The sequence below is a fragment of the Electrophorus electricus genome, chromosome 11 (genome assembly GCF_041902795.1).
Source record: "Electrophorus electricus isolate QZ-2024a chromosome 11, ASM4190279v1, whole genome shotgun sequence".
NCBI classification, from domain to species: Eukaryota; Metazoa; Chordata; class Actinopteri; order Gymnotiformes; family Gymnotidae; genus Electrophorus; species Electrophorus electricus.
In genome coordinates, this window is record NC_137507.1 from 10,901,152 (window position 1) to 10,925,000 (window position 23,849).

The 23,849-nt window shown below is 41.6% G+C and overlaps 1 pseudogene; it reads left to right on the plus strand.

Annotated features, from left to right (window-relative positions):
- The first annotated feature begins 90 nt into the window (after window positions 1-90).
- Window positions 91-20,483, plus strand: LOC113568341 (stabilin-2-like; annotated as a pseudogene).
- Window positions 20,484-23,849: the final 3,366 nt, after the last annotated feature.

Here is a 23,849-nt window from a genome sequence, read left to right on the forward strand (position 1 = left end):
TGTACCAGTTTCACATTAGCTGGACAATCTGAATAGGTGTGATAGTTTCTTGCCTGTGATAGCGCCCCCTATTTAAGCAGGTGCACCAAAATGGTTGACTTGCCCCATATCCACTTGGGGTACATGTCTGTTAAGTTTGGTGTCATTGCATTGAAGGGTTCAATTTATTTGATTGGCATGTAGAAACTACACAGTATAGAAATCCCCAGATTTTTTTTATATTTATTATACTTCAGACTCTTGTGAATGTCTGGATACCAGATTTGTGTAGGTTTGGTGAAAATCCTAGGAGTTAGTGCTCCTAAATGTGTGTGATTTTGCATATTATGCAAATTATCTCAAAATATAAGTGGGTGGAGCTTATGGCTACTTATGGCTACTTTTTGTAGACTGGAAGACTAGTAATTACCTGAAAAAATAATTTTGTCTGTGTAACGTTTGCCCGAGTGCCGCAGGGCGCAGGACAGGATGCACATACTCCCTCGACTTTGTGAAACATTTAATGACATCGAACGTATAAGACAATGGTGGCACTCACACATAACATGAACAGTGAACATAAATACACATTCAGAAGCAGTTATGTCCTGGCCTCTGACATCACACGGACAGTTCACTGTTTTTGTACCAAGTAACAAAGCTGTCAAATCAACATCTGTGAGTTCAGTCATACAGACCATTAGTCATATCATTATATACACACTACTGTTCAAATCTTTGGAATCACTGCACCAGTGTTCTCAATAATCTACTTTTTTGTGGATACGTACATAAAATTATTATAATGTGATACTAGAATTTAAAAATTCATGAATTTTCAAATAACTTTAGGAAGCACATAAATACACAAATAATTTTGTCCAGAATTATGTAGAATTGTGCAGATGACTCCAAAATGCTTCATAGACATGTATGGAGAGAATTAATAATAAAATTAATATCCAGAATACTTCACAAAGGGGTGGAAAGCAATGATCAAATCTTGAGGCAGATTATTTCAGGAGAAATTGCATTAAATTCAATTTAATGAATTATTCAATAGTTAATGACCTATAGTTCACAAAAATACTAAATGATAGTTTAGAATGACATATCTACATACATTATTTAGACCTAGATTGCATAAAGTTGCAATAATATATAGCATAAATATGGGAATCCAAATTTTTGTAGTAGTATGAATGATAAAAAACTGCAAAACACATCCATGTGCATCGTACTGTTCTGCTGCTGCAGGTGAAAACTCTGATGGCAGATGAGGCCCGATATCTCGTGAAGTTGCACATGGTTGCCATGGAAATGAACTCTGACACTCTGAAGAATGGAATACTCTATTATACGCTGACAGGGAAAACTGCTGAATCAGTAACTGAGGTAGAGGAGTGTGTGTGTGTGAGTGTGAGGGAGGGAGAGAGAGATAGAGAACAAAAAAGAGAGAATTGAATATTATTGAAATAGCACTCTCACTGTCTCTTTCTCTCTCTCTCTCTTTCTTTCTTTCCTAAGTCTGAGCAGGTTAAAGTCTGTATCCGTGGCAGCCGTAGGAAAGGCCTGCTTCTGGAATCCAATATTATTGCTTCGAATGGAGTGATCCACATCACTGATAAAATGATGGACACGGTCCCTCCTACTGTTATAAGTGACAGTCAGGTGCGTTCTTCAGACAAGCCAGATGCTTTTAATAATACTGACGTAAATCAGAAAATCCTTCTTTCTGAGTTATTAAGTAAAATAATACTTTTTTATAATTTGCTCTTTGAATTCAGGAAAACCTGATGAAGATTCTTTCTGACAATGGAAAGTTCTCCTAACTTAAATCTCTCCTTGAGGTATCGGAAAATTGTCAGAAATGTCTACATATGCAGTAAATGCGCATGTATGAAACTCTAAGTCTGTCTCTTTGCATCAGAAAACCAACATGATGGTTATTTTGGACGAGGCAGGTCCCTACACAGTGTTTGCTCCAACAAACACCACCTTTTCTTTATTGAAGGACAGTTACCTAGACTACCTTGTGTCTGATTGGGTGGGTCTGCACTGCAAAATTTCTGCAGTATTTTATATTTAGCATCACTTAACTGGAAACAAGTTGATCTTTCCCTTTATATTTCTGTTCCTTTCATCTCTGAAGGGCAATTCAAAACTACTGGAACTGATGAGAAACCATATTGTTTCCTCTGCTCAGGTGAGTGTTTCTGCTTGGAGAATGTAGTAGGGATGTGGTGTTCCCTTCTGCATAGCATATTGAAACTTTACACATGATGCTACAAAACGTCTTTTTCTGTAATTACACTCATGTCTTATTTTCTTGCATTGACATCAGCTGAGTGTTAGCTATATCATCTCAAGTGCGCAGACTGTGTCCATGGCTAATTAAGTTCTAGTGTTTAACGTCACCCTTGTTGTGAGGACTCAAGAATTTTCATACTTCATTTCATGTAACGCTTCACCAGAAAATGCTGGCATTGCTAAAATGTATGAGAAGAAGGAGTCAGTCAACAAACACTCACATGCTGACCACCTCTAGCTGCATTTACAGTTATTCAAGTAGGAATGTGGTCTGCTACACTGTGTGATTAAACATGCTGTACCATCCAACAAACACCACAAAAATATGGAAAAGCTATTAGCTTTTTGTCTGCTCTGGCATGTCAGTTATTCCCATTTATTATTGCCATTTATTATTCAGTCATAAAAAGTCTCTGGCTGATTCTCATTCATGTTTAGGTATGTAAGTAGTGTTTGTGTTGGATGGACACTTCCCAATATGGTTTCTGCTCATAATCAGGGTCAGATTTTGATCGACGGGGTAGCGGTGGTTGAGACAGATGTTGAGGCAAAGAATGGACGTCTCTATTCGCTGGATGGGATTCTAATCCCGCCCACCATAGAACCCATCCTCCCTCATCGATGCGACGTTACTAAAATTGTTAAATATAAGGTGAGTTTTGGCCATGCATCTAGAAGTTACTTTTCATTTAAATCTGCAGAATCCCACGTCATCTAAGAAAAAAAAACTACTGTTGCTTGTTGGAGTGAGAGCTTCTACGGAAGACCATTTTCTCTTTTGTCTCCAGGGTCTGTGTGTGAGCTGTTCATCAGTCACCAGGTCTACCTGTCCAACAAGTGTCACAGTGGTAAGGAGATGCCTTCTTCATAACTTTTATTATTATATGACGACTGAAGTCATATAATTCAAAATATTTTACCCTTAACAGGTTTACAGAGGATTTACAAATACCTAGTAATCATTATAGCTGCATGTTTGCCTGAGTGATGGAAAAGAGTTTAAGGTTGATTGTGTTTGAGGTTTTTAATGTCTATCTCGAGGTGCATATCTAAATTATCTGTGTATATATGCATTTCTCTCCCTTGTGGCCCTTGTGTGAAGAGCACATTTTCCAGGGGCTGTGTGTACATGAAAAAGTATCTAGGCCTGAATGTTCCTGTTCTGGGCTGCAGCCTGTATTGCTGTGAGATCCGTACTGTGAGTATGAGAACCAACACCAATCACTTCATGTGTCCCAGATCTGCTCTAGCATGCATTGCACCAGCCTTATAGGAGCTAGTCATCGAAATGTCAATTTCAACAATAATAGAATACAATACAATAACCCAAAGTTTCTGGGACTGGTGAGACTGGGTTCATTATTAGGCTTTACCTCCACAGATTCAACATGCCAACTTCTTTGTTTTATTTATAATAAGAGAAAATCCAGCCAACGCATGTGCAGTAGTTCGGTCTAACACACTTACATATACTCAGGGCACAAAGTCACACTGTCATAAAGTAAACCTCCAGTAGATAAGTTTATTCCTGAATCCTAACAATAATTACTTAAGAGCAGAGTAGATTTGTACATTATACTTTATACAGCATTTTGGGTGTTTTGTATTAAAACTGAAGCTAAAGTAGAACATGATGTCTCTCTTTCTCCATGTTGTGAAGACCCCACAATGCTGTAAAGGCTTTTTTGGATCAGACTGTTCCCCTTGCTCAGGTGGATTCACTGCTCCCTGCTCCTCTCATGGCATGGTACACACACACACACACACACACACACACACACACACACACACACACACACACACACACATGCGCACACTCGCACACACACACACACACACACACACACACACACACACACACACACACGTGTGCACACACGCACACCCCACTTCACAACTCTCCCTTTGTTTCAGTGCTTCGAGGGTATAGATGGCAATGGCACTTGTCAGTGTGAGCCCAACTTCAAAGAGTCCCATTGCCAGTACTGTGCTGACCCCAACAAATACGGCCCATCCTGTGACCAAAGTGCCACTCCAGAAGCAACGGAGTACCCTCCCATATCCATAGATCAGATCCATCTTTATCAGCCTCGACTGTCATAAGAGCTTCAGTAATCTCCCTTCACCTCTCTTTCCTGTACCCGGGCCTGCAGGTGTGTGCAGGGCATGTGTGACAACCGCCCAGAAGCCCACGGCACGTGTAAGTCAGGCTCCTGCAAGCCAGGTTTCTCTGGGCAGCTCTGTGATAAGCACACCCAGCCCTGCGGGCCCAAGCAGCCGTGCCAAGCCCATGCCGACTGTGTCTACAGCGAAGGAGAGCTCATGTGAGTGCCCTGCGTTTGCCCCGTCCTTAATCTGCCCTTAACCCCACCCTTACACTACCGTTAACCGACTTGAGTGGTTGGAGAAGCAGGAGGGAAAGCTCCACCCTGGGACTTGGTAGTGATGTTTAAAGGCAAGTAGTTCTTTTCTTCTTTTAGTCAAGGGTTGTAATAGGTTTGGTTTCGGTTAAGATAGAAGTAAGGCTGTTTTTTTAAATTCACTTCATCATATAGTATGAAGATCTGAAGGAACACATTTTTCCAATCAGGGAGATGTGTGTTTCATTTTACTTGTGTATCTTCAAGGTGTTCAAGGTGTGTGTGTAAGGTGGGTTTCAAAGGGAATGGATTCCGGTGTGTGGAGAGCGACCCGTGTACTTCACCTCCCAACAGAGGCTGCAGTAACAACGTAGGTCAAGAATGCATTTGTGTGTGTTGGTGCGCATGTGTGTGCGTGTGTGTGTGTGAACGTGTGTGTGTTTCTGAATGTCTTTGTTCTCTCTCTCAGGCTAGGTGTATAAAAACTGGACCAGGCACCCGCAGGTGTGAGTGTCTGAAGGGGTGGAAAGAGGATGGAGATGAATGCCAGCCTGTCAATAACTGTGTGGAGCCCTCTAGAGGCGGGTGCCATCCCAACGCGTCATGCGTCCACGTAGGCCCAGGACAGGTGTGACGGGCTGCTGCTTAACTCAGACACTCAGTCCAGCACAGACTCTAGACTAAGGGCACTTGCACAGCATAATGTGTCATGGATGTTGCCTTAGAGCCACTTTTGCCTACTCTACATCAGTCCTTTGTACATCTCCATTGTTCCATCCATCCATACATCCATCCATCCAGACGTTCATTCAGCCTCTTTGTTTGCTGAGCTTGTCAGTCATTCTTTCTATTTTTTTCCAGAATTACTGTATGTGCAAGAAGAATTACCGTGGCAATGGGAAAGATTGTGAGGCTATCAATCAGTGTGTAGATCAAATGGGAGGATGTCATCAGCATGTTAGTGTGAAACACACACACACACACACACACACACACACACACACACACACACGCACACACACACTTTCAGATGAGTTAACATCATAATAGCATTACACCATTACATGAGATGGTCATACCATTATTGTGGGAGTTAAATGATCACATTATTCCGCCAGGCTTCTTGCTTGTTTGGGAATCAAGGGCGGTTTGAGTGTGTATGTCAGATGGGTTATTCAGGAGATGGGAGCATCTGCTATGGAACCCTGGTACAGGTATGACAGCAGAATACTACACGGTTTATTAGTATTTCAGTGATTTTAGATAATGCTCTGCCATATGTTAGACTTCACAGAATTTAATCACACTGAATATGAACACCTGAACACTGAGAAACATGAATATCCTCACATAAACAGGATTATTTACATTTTCTTCTAAAGGAAGTGGAAAACAATCCTGATCTGAGTGAATTCAATACGTGGTTGACTGTAAGTTTCAGTCTGTACTTTTTTGAAAATTAAGATATAAAGTCTATCTAAATTATTGATAAAAACCTTTTGTTTAAGTATTTACGAGTATTTTATGCAGATTGTGTTAATAATTAATATGTTCCTAAGTCACTTTTTGGAACTGATCTTTGAAGGACTGAGGCAAAGTGTATATCAGAGGTAAAGGGTAATATGTGTGCTCTGTGGGGAATTATTACGGGTGTTCTGAGTGTCTCCTCTGGAATGGGCTGCAGCGAGCAGACCTCAAGGACATGCTGACCGAAGGCCAGAACATGACTCTATTTGTGCCATCGGAACAAGCCATCGGCAACCTGAACAAAGACGACCGGTATTACTGGCTGGCCGTCAGCAACCTTCCAAGTCTGGTCAAGTGAGTTCACTATCACAGTGTAATCTGCACTAGTGTAATCTGGACAGTCACCTTGCCACATCTCTTTGGGTTGCATACACAGTTGCTCTTGGTGTAAAATCAACAGTGGTCAGTCATGAAAGCAATTTCATTTAAAAAAAGGCTGTAATGAAGGGGATTTTCTCACTGGGTATATTCTGTATTCTTCATTAGTCCACCAGAGTGGCTGGAGCTAAAATTGTATCAGGAGACATTGTTGCCAAGAATGGATTCATTCACCTGATCGACACAGCAAGTGTTAAAAAAAACCCTCAAAAATGCAGTGGAATCCTTGTACTGTTATGTAGTGGAAATGATAGACTGGTGTTTCTTTGCCAGGTTCATCTCTGATCGTAAGCTGAGCGAAGGTTTACTTGAGGTGCTAAACCAGAGACCACAGTTCTCTCTCTTCAGGGACATGCTTCTTGTGGGTATCCCCTAATGCTCTTCTTGTAGGTCTGTCATACTGCCAGTCTCTCACAGGGAAGGATATGATTGTCTCTCCTTAGCTTTTATGGTGTAAGCATCATTAACATGATTAAATTTAGCTTTTCTGGTGCTTTAGAAATTCAACTTGACTGAGGAAATGGAGAGCGCCTCTGGTTTTACATTGTTCGCACCTACGGACAGTGCTATTACTGAATATCTGAAGAACACCGGTGAAAGCTCATTGGTACTGTACACACACACACAAACACACACACATGTTTGGTGTTTGTTTATATGTGATAGTGTGTGATTTCTCCAAATTAGGACCTGAATGTGACGCGTTACCACATTGTGCTGGGTGACACCCTGAGGCAGGCGGACCTGCAGGATGGCCTGTACAAAGACACCATGCTGGGTTTCTCCTATCAGATAGGCATTTTCTGCAAAGACAGTAACGTAGGTCAACTCTTTACCCATGTGAACGGGGAAATCATAGGAACATATGGGATATAGAAGAGATGTGCGTTAAACTACCCAGTACACATGAGAACAGCTACTCTGTTCCCAGTCAGCTGTGGAAAATGGAGCCTAAATGCTCACAGACATGCAGACAGACACTCACAGACAGAGACTCAGACACTCACAGACCCACACAAACATGTCTCCGTCTTCCCACAGTAACGCTAGTGAGTGAGGAACAGTCGAACCCTTTCATACACAGAGAGCATCGAGAGCCGTACACTTAATAAATCTCTCTCTCTCTTTCTGTCTGTCCTTCTCAGTGGTGGGTGAATAAGGCTCTGGTGACTGCTACGGACATTTTGACTTCTAAGGGGATCATCCATGAAGTGTCTGCTGTACTGAAGGTGCCCAGGAACCACTGTGACACAGCGTCCACCAAGATCTTCCAGGTGATTCCCTCTGCTGTGCACAGCTCTCCCAGACTCTCTCACCCGCCGCACGCCTTCACAGGCAACAGGGCAGACCCACTTTGCTGAGCTGTTTGTCAGGCATGAGTTTGTGATCTTCTGGAATAACACTGTATGCAGGGGCAGTGCATGGACTGCTTTCACCCAACCGAGAGCCGTTGTCCCCCTGGAACCCAGCAAGTATTCACGGTAAAATCAATGGCATGTCTCTAAAACAAGCTATTCATCTAAAACACACGTATTAATTACTTTATGTGCCACTGTTTACAACCATAATCTAGTCAGATTAACCAAACATTAGTTTAGCTTTTTAAATCTATTCAGTGCTCATTTGGGAGTGTGGCTGTGTTTCATAGATGTGGCTAATGGTATTTTTACATTTACATTACATTTACTGTTTTTACAATTAAATTTCCATTTTTACATTTTTGCATTGAATTCAATATTATGTTCTTGTTCATATAATTTTGTTTTTATTGGTGTCACTGTATTGTTAATAAGACTTCAGTCTCAGCTGGGTTTCTGGGTAAAATGAACATTTAAATGGAGCAGACTGACATGTCCTGATTTTGTCTTTTTTTTTTTTTTGCCCAAAGTCCATAAAAAGGACCAAATGTGCATATAGCAGGAGGAAACACAGGATGTTCATTGGCTGTGAGGCTTCCTGTCAAAAACGGAGCATCGTACGTGAGATTTTTAAATTTCTTTCTTCTGTAAGTTGTTTAAATGATGGTGCTGAATTTTGCACATGTTGGATTGAGTATGTTTTAACACTGATGTGATTTTACTGTTATTTTGTCATCATTAAGTTTTGATTGGAGGGAGGTTCCCTCTCTTGTTTTCTCTCTCTCCCTCTCTGTAGGTAAGGAAGTGTTGCGAGGGTTTTTATGGTCTTAACTGTGAGAGCTGTCCAGGGCCAGAGGGCCAGCCCTGTTTTGGTAACGGTGTGTGTGTGGACGGTATTAATGGTACAGGAGCGTGTCGGTGCAACCCTGGCTTTAACGGCACAGCCTGCGAGTCCTGCCAGACGGGAAAGTACGGCATCCACTGTGACCAAGGTATTCCGCCATGGAATCTACCTTTGTAACGTACCTTTGTAATGTACAACAATGTAAGTTCCCAATACACTACAGGTAAAAGCTTGTTAAACCTCCACATATTTCTCTCAGTCGTATTTGTTCCCTTTTTCCCTTGTTCTCTCTTTTCCTCTCACTGCAGACTGTAAGTGTGTGAATGGTCACTGTAATGATGGTCAGGAGGGGGATGGCACCTGCGATTGTGACGTTGGATGGAGAGGAACACTTTGCTCTATAGGTGAGGAATTACACACACACACAAACACACACACACACACACACACACACACACACACACACACACACACACACACACACACACACACACACACAAATTTAATTTCTTTTCTGTGGTGAGAAAAGAAACTTAGCTCCGTGTTCTATTTCAGCCATAACCACAGACTCATGTAAAGGGACGTGCCACAGCAGTGCAAAGTAAGCGAGACCCTCTCACTCTCAGCCCCCTCTCACTCTCAGTCCCCTATCACTCTCAGCCCCCTCTCACTCCCTGATCCCTCTCACTCTCTGAAACATCTCATGCTCATACTCCTCTTTCTGGGACCTCTAATATACCTTTATATTTGTCACTAGAGATTAGGTACAGAGTGTTATCATGCACAGGAGTGTTGCTGGGGTTTTTACATGTGGAACTGAGATCCACCAACCAAAATTAACCAGTCAGCTGCAGCCTTGTAAATCATACCATTAATCAAGAGTTTAATGATGGCCAACATAAACTATGTACAGCAACCAGATATTCAGTCTCTAACTGTGCACTGGCCATTTCTACCTTAAAGTGGCGATCAACTAACTAACTGATATTTTAGGACCTCTCCTAAAGGGTTCTGGATCATATTAAGAAGTCTGGAGTTCCCTTTGTCCAGATAGGTAGTAATGAAGACAGCTGTAATGTGGAATCCCCAGGGATCTGTTCTTGGTCCACTTTTATTTAAGCTATACATGCTCCGATTAGGCCAGTTCTACAACACAATAAGATTTCCTATCAATGTTATGCAGATGACACACACATATACACTTAGTTCTCTCACTGGATGATTATCCTAATAGACACTCTGTCTCTGTTTGTAGCACATAAATAACTGAATGACAGAATTTCCTGAAAGTAAATAAAGACAAAACAGAGGTTATGATATTTGGCAACAGAGCAGAGAATCTCTAAATTGTTCCCCATCGTGAATCTAGGGATCTAAAAATGTAGTAAGAAATCTCAGCCTTAGAAAGTTCTTGGAGATCTAATAGACCCAGGACTGACCTTTACTGGCCATATCAAATGAATATTAAGAAACTATAAGGGTATTAAGAAAGGCTTAATGTTCCAACAAGACCTTGGACACTTTTGCGTGCTTTTATCTCCAACCAGGTTGACTAATACCAGTTGACTACTAGTATATATTTTGATCACTTGCTCAAGGAGTAAAAACCCAGTAGGTCTCTAAGATCCAAGGATACAAGGCCCAGAATGTGGAGCCCAGAATTTAAACCAAACACGGAGAAGCAGCATTCATTTTTTTTTATATATATATATACATGACTGATAATAACTCCAAGATGAATTTAGATGTGGCCCAAATATTTTTAAATAGAGGTTAAAAGTGTTACTGGTCATAATTGAGCTCTCCATATTCATTTATATCTGCAGCACTTTATTTTATCATTATATATTGTTCATCTTTTTATTTTCATGTATTAGTTATTGCTGTGTAAATCAGATGTAAATATTTTTCACAAAAGCTTCCTGAGGTTATAGATCTCAGGATGAAAAACAATAAAATTATTTCATTATTTTATTTCATTCACTATTTTTGTGTGTTTCTCTGACGTGCTTTGAATTGGCACTGTATATGAAAAGTGCTGTACACATAAACTTGCCTTGTTTTGCCTTCACCTAAAGTAGCTGGTGTATGCATGTAATCTGGCATCACAGGGTTTGGCATGTGTGACTGCACTGAGCCCTAACGTAATAAATGAATATGAATAGCTGTAATCTATTCATCTGATCCTTGTCAGAAAAATGGAGGCTGCCACAAGCAAGCCATCTGTATGATGACAGGACCAGGGGAGAGGAACTGTACCTGTCGCAAGGACTACATGGGAGATGGGATGACCTGCAAAAGTAACATCATGCAGGTGAGAGCCAAGGAGCGTTTCTCTCTCTCTCTCTCTCTCTCTCTCTCTCTCTCTCTCTCTCTCTCTCTCTCACACACACACACACAAAAACAAACTCTCTGCCATCTCATTTTCACTAACTTAAATGTGTCTCCCATTGTGCCTTCAGGAGCTCCGAAACAGAGAGCTGACAAGTTTCTTCCAAAGTGTGTTAGTGAGTCTCAGTCATTCATTTGAATTGTATTATTGATGTTTTTTAATCATTATTTTTCTGTTTTCTTGAACCCTGTGTTACAAAATGTTAGTTAATGCAGGCAGGAAATAATCAGCATATGTTTATGCTTTCAGTGGTCTGATGCTTATTTCCTACAAGGACGTGGTCCATACACTGTGTTTGCTCCTAACAATAAGGCACTTAAAAAGGCAGAAGTAAGTCCAAGTGTTTTATGAAACTGCCCAGTGTGCATGTTGAATGACTGGACCAACAGTCCTCTCGGTCACGCCATAATCCTGCATCACTTCCCAGTACCAGAAGCCAGAGAATAAAGAGAGCAACGCAGCGCTGGTCCTGTACCACATCGTGTCATGCCGTATCCTGATGCCGGAGGACCTGATGCAGCCCCGTAACCTCACCACGCTCAGTGGGGAAACGCTCACCATCTCCTACTCGGAGGTAGGTGTGCTGACCTCAACAGAAAAGAGCCACTTCACTCCCAGCAGTCCTACCGAGATGTATAAACTGTGCTTTGTGTGCAGGGCTCGATATATATCAATAACACGGCCAAAGTGGTGTACAGCGATCAGGAGAGCAACAACGGGATTTTCCACGAGATCGACACGGTTCTCATCCCCCCCAGCTTCCAGAAGCTGAATGGAATGAATAAGTCTGCCAGCCTCAGAGGTGTCGGCATTTATCTTGAGACTGTCTTGCGTATGGAAGATGCAAACCACTAGTTCAGTGATATTATCATGCAGCAAAGTAAATACCCTTAAAGGTTTTGCCTCTTTTGACCAACTTTGTCAGACAAATCTCTTGATCTAATGTTAATGGTGTGAATAAATCCAGGTTTCGTCATCTATCAAATGATGCTAAGAATTATTTTGTTATTATTTATTAAAAAAAAAAAACTTTGACGAAATGAGGTTTCACATAGCAAACCCCTGACCTCAGCACCTGTTATTGCCTCTTTTACAGAAGTAGCTTCAGAGAATTTAACTTCCACTGTTAGATTAAGTCACTTTAAACTACTGAGAGCACAGGAATGAAGTTTAGATTCCACATGTTCCCAAACATAGCAAACAACACCAGCTGTACAGGGAGTGCACTTAGAGATTTATTCAAAAACACCAAATGACCTCTAACCTGGACTTTATATCACCATTTTTTTCTGGCAGCCTGACCTCAAAGATGTAGCAAATGAACACGGCTTCAAGACATTTTTCAAACTGTTGGAGGTGCGTACAAGTAAAATCAAATCAAATCACTTTTTTTTGTTGTCACTTTAGCAGAGATGTGAAAGCTTGAGTAGATAGTCCCCTACAGTCTGTAAGTACACAATGTATACACATTAAATACAGAATATATACACATTAACATACACCCGTTATGCTGTGTTTCCAGAAGCTATAAATATATAAGCTGTGAAATATATACAGATGTACACATTTCTATTATAGAATAAATAGATTATGTTCAAATACAAGGTGTGGATAGAGTTGTACATGACATAGTTGTGTCAGTAAAGTTTAGATGTACTAGAATTGCATGGTATGATCTGTTCAGAAGTTGTGCCTGTATTGTACCATACACACGGCAGTATGGACAAGAGTGTGATGAAAGCTACAAGTCAAAGTTAGGAGTCAAGTTCATTTTTATTTGTTTGCTTGCTTTGTTTGCTTGTTTTGTTTTTATGGTTTGTTTTTATCAAATGGTTCTGGAAAAAAAAATTATTTTGAGCGTTCAACCATGTAAATGGACCACCCAAAGCAAAACCTTCAAAAAAAGTGTTGCTGGCTCCTGCTCTGCAGAAAACACTCCACACTTTTGTGACTTGGTCTGTTGTTGCCAGGACACGGAGGTGATGGAGCGGGTGCAGGACCGCCTCCATCAGCCTGTCACGCTCTTCCTCCCCACTGACTCCATCATGGCTGCCCTGCCTCAGGAGCAGAAGGACTTCCTGTTCGGCCTGCAGAAACGCGCCCAGCTGAAGGAGTACCTGGAGTACCACGTCCTCCATGATATGAAGGTAAGGCAGTTCATTCTGTGCAGATGGTAGGAGGCTGGACCCAGTTCAGACAGACCTCAGGAGGACCTACGTCACTGTTTACAGCTCCACATGCCTGCTGTGCATTGTGTTTCTGATGGAGGTTCCAGCCATAGAGGAAACTGAAGCTTGTGCCCTTGTAATCCTGGGTATATATGCAATGATTTTGTATGTGTCTTGTTTAGATGCAGTCTGCAGAAATGATTCATTTCAGTTCAATGAAGACCCTTCAGGGCTCTGACATCTCTGTGAGCTGCGTCGGAGAGGACCAAATAGTGAGTGATGGAAAAGTCTTGGACTCAGGAGAGGAGCTTCAGGAGAGCAAGGACCAATCAGGGAACAGGGAGCACTTTCCAATCTGTAGTTCAGTGTTGTGCTGTGTGTGAAAATCTTAAACAAGCCATGCTGAAAAGGATTGAATGTTATTTCTAAAATTAAGTTGGCTACTTTACCATACTTAATATTATTGATATCACTCACTTTTTAGGGTGAACTGTACATCAGTGACAAAAGTTGTAAAGAGGAAGCTAAAGTTCAATGGAGGTTTGGTTTATGGTATTGACTGCTTGTTAACACCTCCCAGCCTTGGGGGGGGGCGCTGTGTTCAGAAGGACACTGTAGACATCACAGTAAGTTCCACATAATTCCGATCTATGCTGACAAAATCCTCTACTGATATGCAGCATGCATATTATATGCAAATTATATAAATTACATACTTCCTATTTTAAAAATGTTTCTTAGCTATGCTGCACTCTCATTTTGTATTATATATAGATTATATAAATGGTTTCTTTTCCTGTGGTAGATGCCTTGCAGATATTGTGCTGTTACAGTGTCATCTGATTGCCCTTCAATAAGTAAACCAAAGGTATGTTTTCTCTGTAATCATAAATCCATGCCCATTTCACTATGTACACATAAATAACTACTTTTCTAAAAAATCATAAATGCTTCATCCAACTCATACAAACACTATGTGAAAGATATTACATTTGTTTTATATGTATTTTTCCATGAAGATCTCTCATTTGAGTATGTTCCTGTAGCTACCTTAAGGCTAATCATTTCTATATGTTACATTTTATTTTAACATGTTTTTGGAATGCAGTCTATACAGAGGTGCGACCTGCCCAGGTGCTTCTCATCTGTGAATGCTGGATGTCAGTCTGTGTGCACCATGGTCATATGGAAGCCCAAGTGCTGCTCAGGATACTACGGCAGGGATTGTCTCGGTACAGTAGTCCAGACTTCATTCACATTTTACTAAAACTCACTAATCATGTTCTTGATGTCAGCTATATTTGGGCCCTTCTGGGTTCTTAGACATTGTTGCTTTTGCATAATAACAGTGAAAGTGATGGTGGCATTGTGTGTGTGATATTCTCACTACAACCTGTTCTCCAGCCTGTCCTGGAGGACCAAGATCCCCCTGTAGTAACCATGGACAGTGTGATGAGGATCACCTAGGCAACGGCACCTGCACATGTTTTCCTGGGTACCAGGGAGTGGCCTGTGCATAATGCATAGATGGCCACTTTGGACCAGAGTGCAAAGGTCACATTCTCTACTATACATTTAATAGTCTAGTTGAAAAGTGTTTGCAAAGCTGAGCAGTGAACTACAGCGTGTGATTTTATGGCTGCATGTTACTAGAATTTTTGCTAGTATGAGACAGTTTCATTATACATTCAGCTTTCCACACATGAATGACACAAGCACTGTGCCATAATCATATCCATGAAAAGCTTTTTCAGGTGGAGTGGAGGAAGTGGAAATTCTATTGAATGTTTTTTCTCCCCCTCTCTTCCTGTCCCCACAGCCTGTAACTGTTCTGAACATGGATCATGTGATGAGAGTCCAGACGGCACAGGTTCCTGCTTCTGTGATGAGGGCTGGTCTGGTCCACAGTGTGAACACAAGCTGGGTACGGCACACACCCACCACATCTCCACATTGTTTGTACAGCATGGGGGATGTGAATGTTCCTTGTATCTGTGCTGAAACCCTCGCTGCCTTTCTGATGCCGTAGCCGACAGCCCTGTGTGCATCCCTGCTTGCCATGCAAAGGCGGTGTGTGCCAAAAACAACTCCTGTGTTTGTAAACCATGTTACGAGGGAGACGGGTTCACCTGCACAGGTAAACACTGCACTTCTCCAGTCTGCCCTCAGCTCTCCTCCTCCTATAACCACTCCTTCAATACAACTACTTCTCCAGAAAGGAACAACCTGACAGACAGAAGTAATGGCTTGTGCTCCCTTAGTCTTTGGTCTGTGTAGGAAATGAGATGCGATCGAAAAAAGCTCGACCTCTCTTTCAACAGACATATCGGACCAGCGGAGATGATGGCTCAATTGAAACCATTCTCCAATCTCTCTCCCCTGCCTCCAGTGGCTGACCTGTGCGGGTTTTGGAATGGAGGCTGCTCGAAGAATGCCAAATGCTCCCAGAAGGACGAGAAGGTGAACTGCACCTGCTTGACGGGCTACTCTGGAGACGGCCATGTCTGCTCGCCGGTGGACCCCTGTGTTACGGATGATAACGGAGGCTGTCACGAGCATGCCATCTGTACAATGACTGGAATAGTGAGCAGGCTTCTCTTCCTCTACACCTACACCTTCCTCTACACCTGCATAATGAACTGTATATTTTTTATATGCTGTGTGTGTGTGTGTGTGTGTTTGTAAAACCCCAGAATAAGAAGAAGTGTGAGTGTAAGCCTAACTACATTGGTGATGGTCTGGAGTGTGAGCTGAAGGTGCTTCCAGTTAATAGCTGCATGCAGGATAACGGCCAGTGTCATTCTGACGCTCAGTGCGCTGACCTGCACTACCAGGGTGAGAGTTTCAGCCTCTCTCTGTGTAACTGGAATGTCCTAATATACAATAGATTTGGTAAGTGATTGGACAGTAGCACTGTACACCTTTTCTGTAATCCTCTTCTACACGTAGTCCATTTCATGGTCATAGGAGTAGTAGGATGTGCAAAGAAGCCCAGGTGTCTGGTTTCTTCTTCCAGCTTCTCCTGGGGGATCCCCAGGCTTCCCCAGGCCAGCTTGGAGATGTAGTCCCTCCAGAATGTCCTCGGTCTACCCATAGTCCTCCTCCCTGTTGGCCATGTCTGGAATACCTACGGCAGGAGGTGACCACATGGCATCCTTATCAGATGCCTGAACCACTTCAACTGGCTGCTCTTAACAGCGGCTCTGCTTTATGCTCCTCCAAAGTTCATGAGCAGGTTATGGTTGGGAAATAGTAAATTGAGAACTTGAATTTATAGCTCAGCTCCATCTTCACAGCTACAGTCTGCCACAGTGACCACATTACAGAAATTGCTGAACTTATCCTATGGTTGATATCACAATTCCTCTTGCCATCACTTGTGACCTGAGTTACTTAAACTCCTCCACTTGGGGTCAGGTTCTCACCCAGAGGGAGTGTGCCACTCTTTCCGAGGAGATCACCATGTTCTTCAACTTGCCTCCTTTTCTGCTTAATGGTGTCCCTCACTGTTAAAGTCCACAACTGGGTTTTTGGGTTGATGCTATACCAGGCACTGAAAAAGATTTAGCCACAATGAACCTGCTTCCACAATGGAGATTTTGAACAGGGTCCACCCATACTCAGTGTCCCCAATTACTCCAGAAGGTACAAGAAGCTCTCTTCAAATCATTTGGGAAAGTGTTTCCAAGCAGACCCTCACTATATGTTTGGGGCTACCAGGTCTGACCGAGAATGTTCCCTGCCATCTGATCCAACTCAGCACCAGATTGTGATCTATTGACAGCTACGCACCTCTCTCCACATGAGTGTTCAAAACATGGCCTCAGGTCAGATGACACAACCACAAAGTTAATCACTGACCTTTGGCCCAAGGTGCTCTGATAATATGTACACTTATGAGCAGCCTTGTGTTCAGACTTTGTCTTTGTTGTACAACAATCATGGATAGTACAGAAGTCAAATAACATCCCACCTCTTGCTTCAGATTGGGCAGAACATTCCTCCCAGTCACTCCTCTCCAGGTTTCCCAGTCATTGCCTACCATATTTGTTTTGTAATAAAATACTGTCTGTAATACTGTTTGTTCAGAATATCAACTTTCTTTGGTTTGTACTAGGGAAACCCTGCGAGAATGAAAGTTCTCACATTGTTTCTCTATTTGAGTGAAATATAAGTAACTGTATGGATAATTGTTTATTTCTTGGCCATCAGGGTGAAATTGTAGGGTTGAGGCTAAATGTATAATCTACACTTTATCTGCTTTACCTCAGATAAAACAGTTAGGGTCTTCCACTACCGTTCTCCACTGGGAGTGTACAAACTCAACTACACACAGGCCCAGGAGGCCTGCAAGCAGGAGGGAGGCACTATTGCTACATACACACAACTGTCCTACGCTCAGCAGGTGGGTGTAGATGCAAGTAGGCACACTGAGCATCTGAGCAAGAGATAGAGATGGCTGTGCGGTATGTTTGACGTCCTATCTGTGGGCCACGCAGGCTGGGTACAGTCTGTGTTCTGCCGGGTGGCTCGAGCAGGAGCGCGTGGCCTATCCCATGAGCTATTCCCACCTCAAATGTGGCTTTGGTCACGTGGGCATCGTGGACTACGGCAAACAAACTGACCTGAGCAGGACCTGGGACACGTTCTGCTACCGGCCAAAGGGTAAGACCATGCAGCTTATGACGGTGTATGACAAACATAAAACATGTTAAACATGTTAAACCCCATAGTTCAACTATGACTCCAAACTCAAACCATAACCTCAGCCTCAAACCATAATCCCAATATTGAACTATAACAACAACCTTAAACCTTAATTCCAACTTCAAGCCAAACTATACTGAGCCTCAAGTTTGCATTTAATACAACAATCCATGCTGTTAAATGTAGATGGTGTGTGTGTGTGTGTGTGTGTGTGTGTGTGTGTATGTATCTGTGTGTGTGTGTGTGTGTGTGTGTGTGTACGCGCGCGCATGTTTATTTATTTGTTAATATTATTGTTTTACCAGATGTGAAATGTGAGTGTAAGATGGGCTACATTGGTGATGGATACACTTGCACTGGAAACCTGCTACAGGTTCTCTCCTCCAAGCCCAACTTTTCCAACTTTCTGTCAGTGAGTATAACAGCTCACAAGCTGCATGAAAAACATGTTCTGCACTTTCCAAACAGAATCCCTGGAGTATTAAAGAAAACACTCCTGAGTAAACTGCATTACAGCCAGTTTGTTGTTACCAGAACATATTACTTCTGGTTTTATCAGAGTAGTTCTTAAGGACTAGCATTCTATGCTGTGTACATTGAGGCACTGATATCAGATGCACTCATATCAGACTCTTGCCACCAGATTTGGCTCTGATGTTCCCCAGTAACTGACACTGACTGGTCTCATAAATTGTTCCCATCCCCAGCAAATCTTGAATTGCTCCAGGACTTCAGCATCAGGTCAAGAGTTTGTGAGGCGTCTCAGCAACATAACCACCCAGTCCACCCTGTTTGTGCCTGATAATGACGGTCTCTATGAGAACGAGGTAGTTTGGTCCTTTCCATACCACACAGATGTCTGCATTCTTCATGAGTCAAGATTAAAGGTGTTTTACACTCCCCCTCTCTCTGGAATAGACACTGTCCTACAGGGATTTAGAGCACCACCTGCTGGATGGGAGAGCTCTGGTGCTGCAAGCTCTCATTAACATCAGCCATGTTCGAACACATCTGGGACATACACTCAGTGTGAAAGGGGTTCCTAGCCTGCAGAGCCCCCAGACACTGGTAAACATTTACCTCATTTAAGCTGCATTATAGTTAGTGGATGTTCTAAACAATTACATTTACTTAAAGTCTAAATCAGGCATGCACAATGTCTCCTGAAAACTGTGTTAGTGGATGCAAATAATTACCAACAAAGTTTAACAGATCCTTTCTGCCTCCAGGCTTCCTCTGGATATGTCAATGACCGTTTTATTATCGAATCCGACATTTTTGCATCCAATGGGATCATCCATGTGTTGCATGGACCACTGAAAGCTCCACCCCCTCCGGCCCCTTCCCTCCACCCCACCCACAAGGCAGGGATGGGCATCGGTGTTCTGTTACTCATCATCCTTATCGTGGCTGGAGCATTTGTGGCCTACCATTTCTACACCCAGCAATCCAAGCCTTTCCAGTTCCACTACTTCAAGGTTAGTGTGGACACGGTGCGTCACAAGATAGCAACATGTTTTTAATATGCAAACAGAAAAATTAATCCAAACATGTGAAGAAAGATTTAATAAAAGGAAAATGAATTAGACTGTTATAGTGTGTATATGCAGTATGCAAGTATGTGTGTTTGGCTTTCAGGAAGATGAGAATGAAGACAGCAGCCCTTCTGGATCAGCCCCGTACATCTCCAACCCCACGTATGAGTTCACACCTGCCCCCACTGACCCCCACCTCCCAGCAGATGAGGTAAGTAAAAGAATTACAGTTACAGATTACAGTTATGCATAATTACAGTTACAGACTGAAACAGAACAAAACTTTGTGCTGCCCGGTTCTAACACTGGACTGTGTTACAGAAGGATGACGAGCAGCAGATGGTTGCCAGTGGCTCTTATGATCTTCTGCAGGATAGCTGAAGAGATGTGGGATCTCACTCAGACACTCTCCGTACAGCTCAGAGCCTGAACTGCTGTAGAGCAGCAGGACACTCAAGTGCTGCAGTACCTTAGTAGACCATAAGAGGGCAGAAGAAAAAAAGAACAAAGATTGAACTGCAGTTTCATAAAGTTGAACTGCAATGAACTGGACATTGACGACCCAGTAAAATGGGAAGTACTTTTGTGATTATGTGTGTAAAACTGTTTACGTCTCTGTGTGCATGTGTTGTGTGGTTGAATGTTTACATGTTTGTTGGCCTTGATTATTCCTTTGGTATAACAAGTTTATGTTCATGTTACCACTACATGCACAAATAAACAAACAAAAGCATTTGTATCAGTTGTGATTCATAAACTCTAAGGTATATTTCACTGAACATAAATTTCTAATCAGCTGGATAACTTGAGACAAAAGTCGAGGCTATAATGTGCCTCTAGCCCTTCTGCCACTGTCTTCTCATGTGTGTAGCCTGGTCCAGGCTGCACACGGTCTGTGATTTGGGAACAAGCCAGAATGGTGCAAGTTTCAGATACTCTGGACTGGGTTATAGCAGGGTTATAAATACAAGTGTTATCTGATAGAAAAAAGTGTGTATTTAGTCTTTGATGCATTTTGAAAGAGCTGTATTCAAAATCCTTTTAGAATACAATAATATTCTGTGCCAATATCACTTGTTCTCTTTCTCTCTTGGTTTACTTAAAAAAAACTGCCCATTGAAGAATAGAGCATTTCTTCTGTGTTTTTAGTGAGGGTGACTTTTTCTCTCTTTTTTCTGTCAGTAGAATAAAATATCTGTTTCACCGCCGTGATTATAAAATTCATAATCCTCTTCTGCCATCTTGTAGATGAAATATGTATTACAGTATATGGCAAAATGATTTTGTCACATCTTATCATTATCTATATAAAAGTTTTTAAAACTTTTACATTGAATTGTAATAAAACATGTTCTAAAGTCTTTATTAAATTATCTACTGTTTTTCTATTTTGCAGTCATAATTTCTTCATTATATGCTTCCTTTCAAATAACTGAAAACCAAGCGTCATCTTTCTCACTTTAGGCTATTAAAATATAAGTATTTGGATGTTTTTCTATTCAATTTAGTTTATTTCGAGTGATAAACTAGTGCTTTGAGTGATAAACTAGTGTCTTTCTAAATCTGTATCTTTACCCAAACTAGCTGTGTGTTTGTCTGTCAGATACAGTATTAATCAGTGTTTAGATCAGCTCTGCGCAGGTGGCATTACAGCTGAATCTACACTGAGTGCTTCCTCACTCTGAAATCAGTCTCCTGTATGCTGGTGACTTTCTCACCACACTCTCCTCAGTCAGACGCCTCTATAGACGGGAGGTGGGGTTCTGTTCATCCACGCTGAAGTTATTTTGATATATATGGAGTAAGTCAAACATGCATCCTCTGATTTGTCACTGTAGAATGTTTGATGATTTCCCCTTCTCTGTCTAATAAGGTAACAGTGATTGTGATTGGCAGCTGTGAGGAGCTCGCTTGCTCTCTCTCTCTCTCTCTCTCTCTCTCTCTCTCTCTCTCTCTCTCTCTCTCTCTCTCTCTCTCTCTCGTTCTCTATAGGGGGCTGAGGGGGCACAGTTCCTTCAGTCTCTCTGGGGTAGTGGAGGTGAAGCTTGTGTTTCCTGTTGAGTTGAACAGAGTGTGTGCAGGGCAGAGGGAGATGGACAACTGTCTGACTTTAATTCTTCTGATGTCCACAGTCTCACTCACTACTACTGGTAAGTACACACTCAATTATACAAACATTCTCAGATCAGTAGGAACTAGTCAGTTAGTGCTGCCCAAGGTAAAGACTAATCATGGAGAGGCAGCATTTAGCTATTATACTGTTCTTAAATGGAACAGTGTGTTAGACAAGCCCTGACACCAGATACTTTTAAGTCTGTACACAAAAAAACTTTAATTTTAACAAGTTTTCAACTTCAACAGCATTTTTTAATTTAATTTAAAATGTTTTCATAATTTTCATAATTAAAATGCACTTGTATATTTTTCATTCTTATTTGATTCTTTATTTTATTTTGTCTCAGCTCTTTTCATGTTTAATTTGAAATCTGTTAGCATTTTAATTTAACATTGAATGTTAATTTAATATTGAGTTGTAGTTAGATCTCTCTCTCTCTCTCTCTCGCTCTCTCTCTCTCTCTCTCACACACACACACACACACACACACACACACACACACACACACACACACACACACACTTCTGTTTCCTTTAACAGACAGTGTGAGGCTGGTGGATGGTAGTAGTCGCTGTGCTGGGAGAGTGGAGGTTCTTCATGAAGGACAGTGGGGAACAGTGTGTGGTGATGACTGGGATATGAGAGATGCTGCAGTGGTGTGTAGAGAAGTGGACTGTGGGGAGGCAGTAGATGTACTGGGTGGTGCTCACTTTGGACCAGGATCAGGACCAATCTGGATGGATGATGTGGACTGTAGTGGATCAGAGTCTACACTGAAGAACTGTAGATCAGCAGGGTGGGGGGAACATAACTGTGAGCATGATGAAGATGCTGGAGTAAAGTGCTCAGGTAAGATTTAAAAAATACATACAAAAATATCATATCGAATATCGCTAATTATCACATCAAATATAAAACATATCTTTATCATACTAATTTTATTTTAAATTAGCTTTTCAGAATTTTTCACTTGAGTCTTACATTTAATCAACATTAAAACAGTTTTGGCTCACATTTTTAGTTTCTCATACAATTATTAGCCAGGAATGGGCCAAATATTTCTAACAGAGAATATTTCTCACCACTGCAGCTCCAAGGCAAGAGTGAAAGATTAAAGAGAAAAGAGAAGACTGGCTGGGAAAGAGAGAGAGAGAGAGAGAGAGAGAGAGAGAGAGAGAGAGAGAGAGAGAGAGAGAGAGCTGCTATTCTTAGACATTCAGTAACCAGAAGGGAAACTATACTCTGAGAGAAGGATCTACAGACTTTGTAAGACAGTTACCGGAGGCAAATTGTCCAAGCATTATTGAGACCATTCCACTGAGAACTTATCACACTTTATTCTTATTCAGGAATTAGTGAAATATGTCACTTCTTGCACTGATCAGTGCAGTTATTCAAATTATTTAAATGCACAGCTCACAGGATGTCCAGATTTACAGACAGTCCTCACCTGTGCTCTGAGAGAGTGGGGGTGCTTCATGGAGAGACCTGGGGCATAGCAACATTGTTTACGTTGTTTTGATGAAACCATAAAAAAGAATTTGAATTCTGTAAAATTAATCATTTCTTAAATCGGTGTGTTCACTTAGAATTTATATAGATGTCACATGCAAAGAAACGTTTAATGAAAGTAACAAAACCGAACATAAAAGTGAACTAACTAAAAAAAAAAGAAGCCAGCGTAACATACAATGACCGATAACAACTATTGCAAACAGAACAAGCTTAAATAATGTGTAAAATAATTACATAACAGCCTCCAGATGGTCTGGCGAATGAGGGAACACACAATACCTGAGGGAGGAGTGGTACAAAGTAAAACAAAGACACATGTAAGACAAGAATAACAAAAATAAATGCCACATGCAGAACCACCGCTGAATGACACAGGCTACAGCAGCGAGGCTACATCACAATAGATATTTATAAAGAACCTTTTAACAGGGTTTTAATTATTCCTTTTGTTGTTCATGTGGTTTAGATCATTATAATACATAGATTTCAATCCCAGTTTTAACTAATGACCTGCACCAGGTCTCTGGGAGAGTAGATTCACCCTATAGGAACATCTGATCATTGTACAGTATTTTAGTCCGTGTGCATTCATTTGTACAAATGGTCATCACCAGTGCCTTGAAATAGTAAAGGTGTTTCAGGACTTAAAAGGTGTTTAAA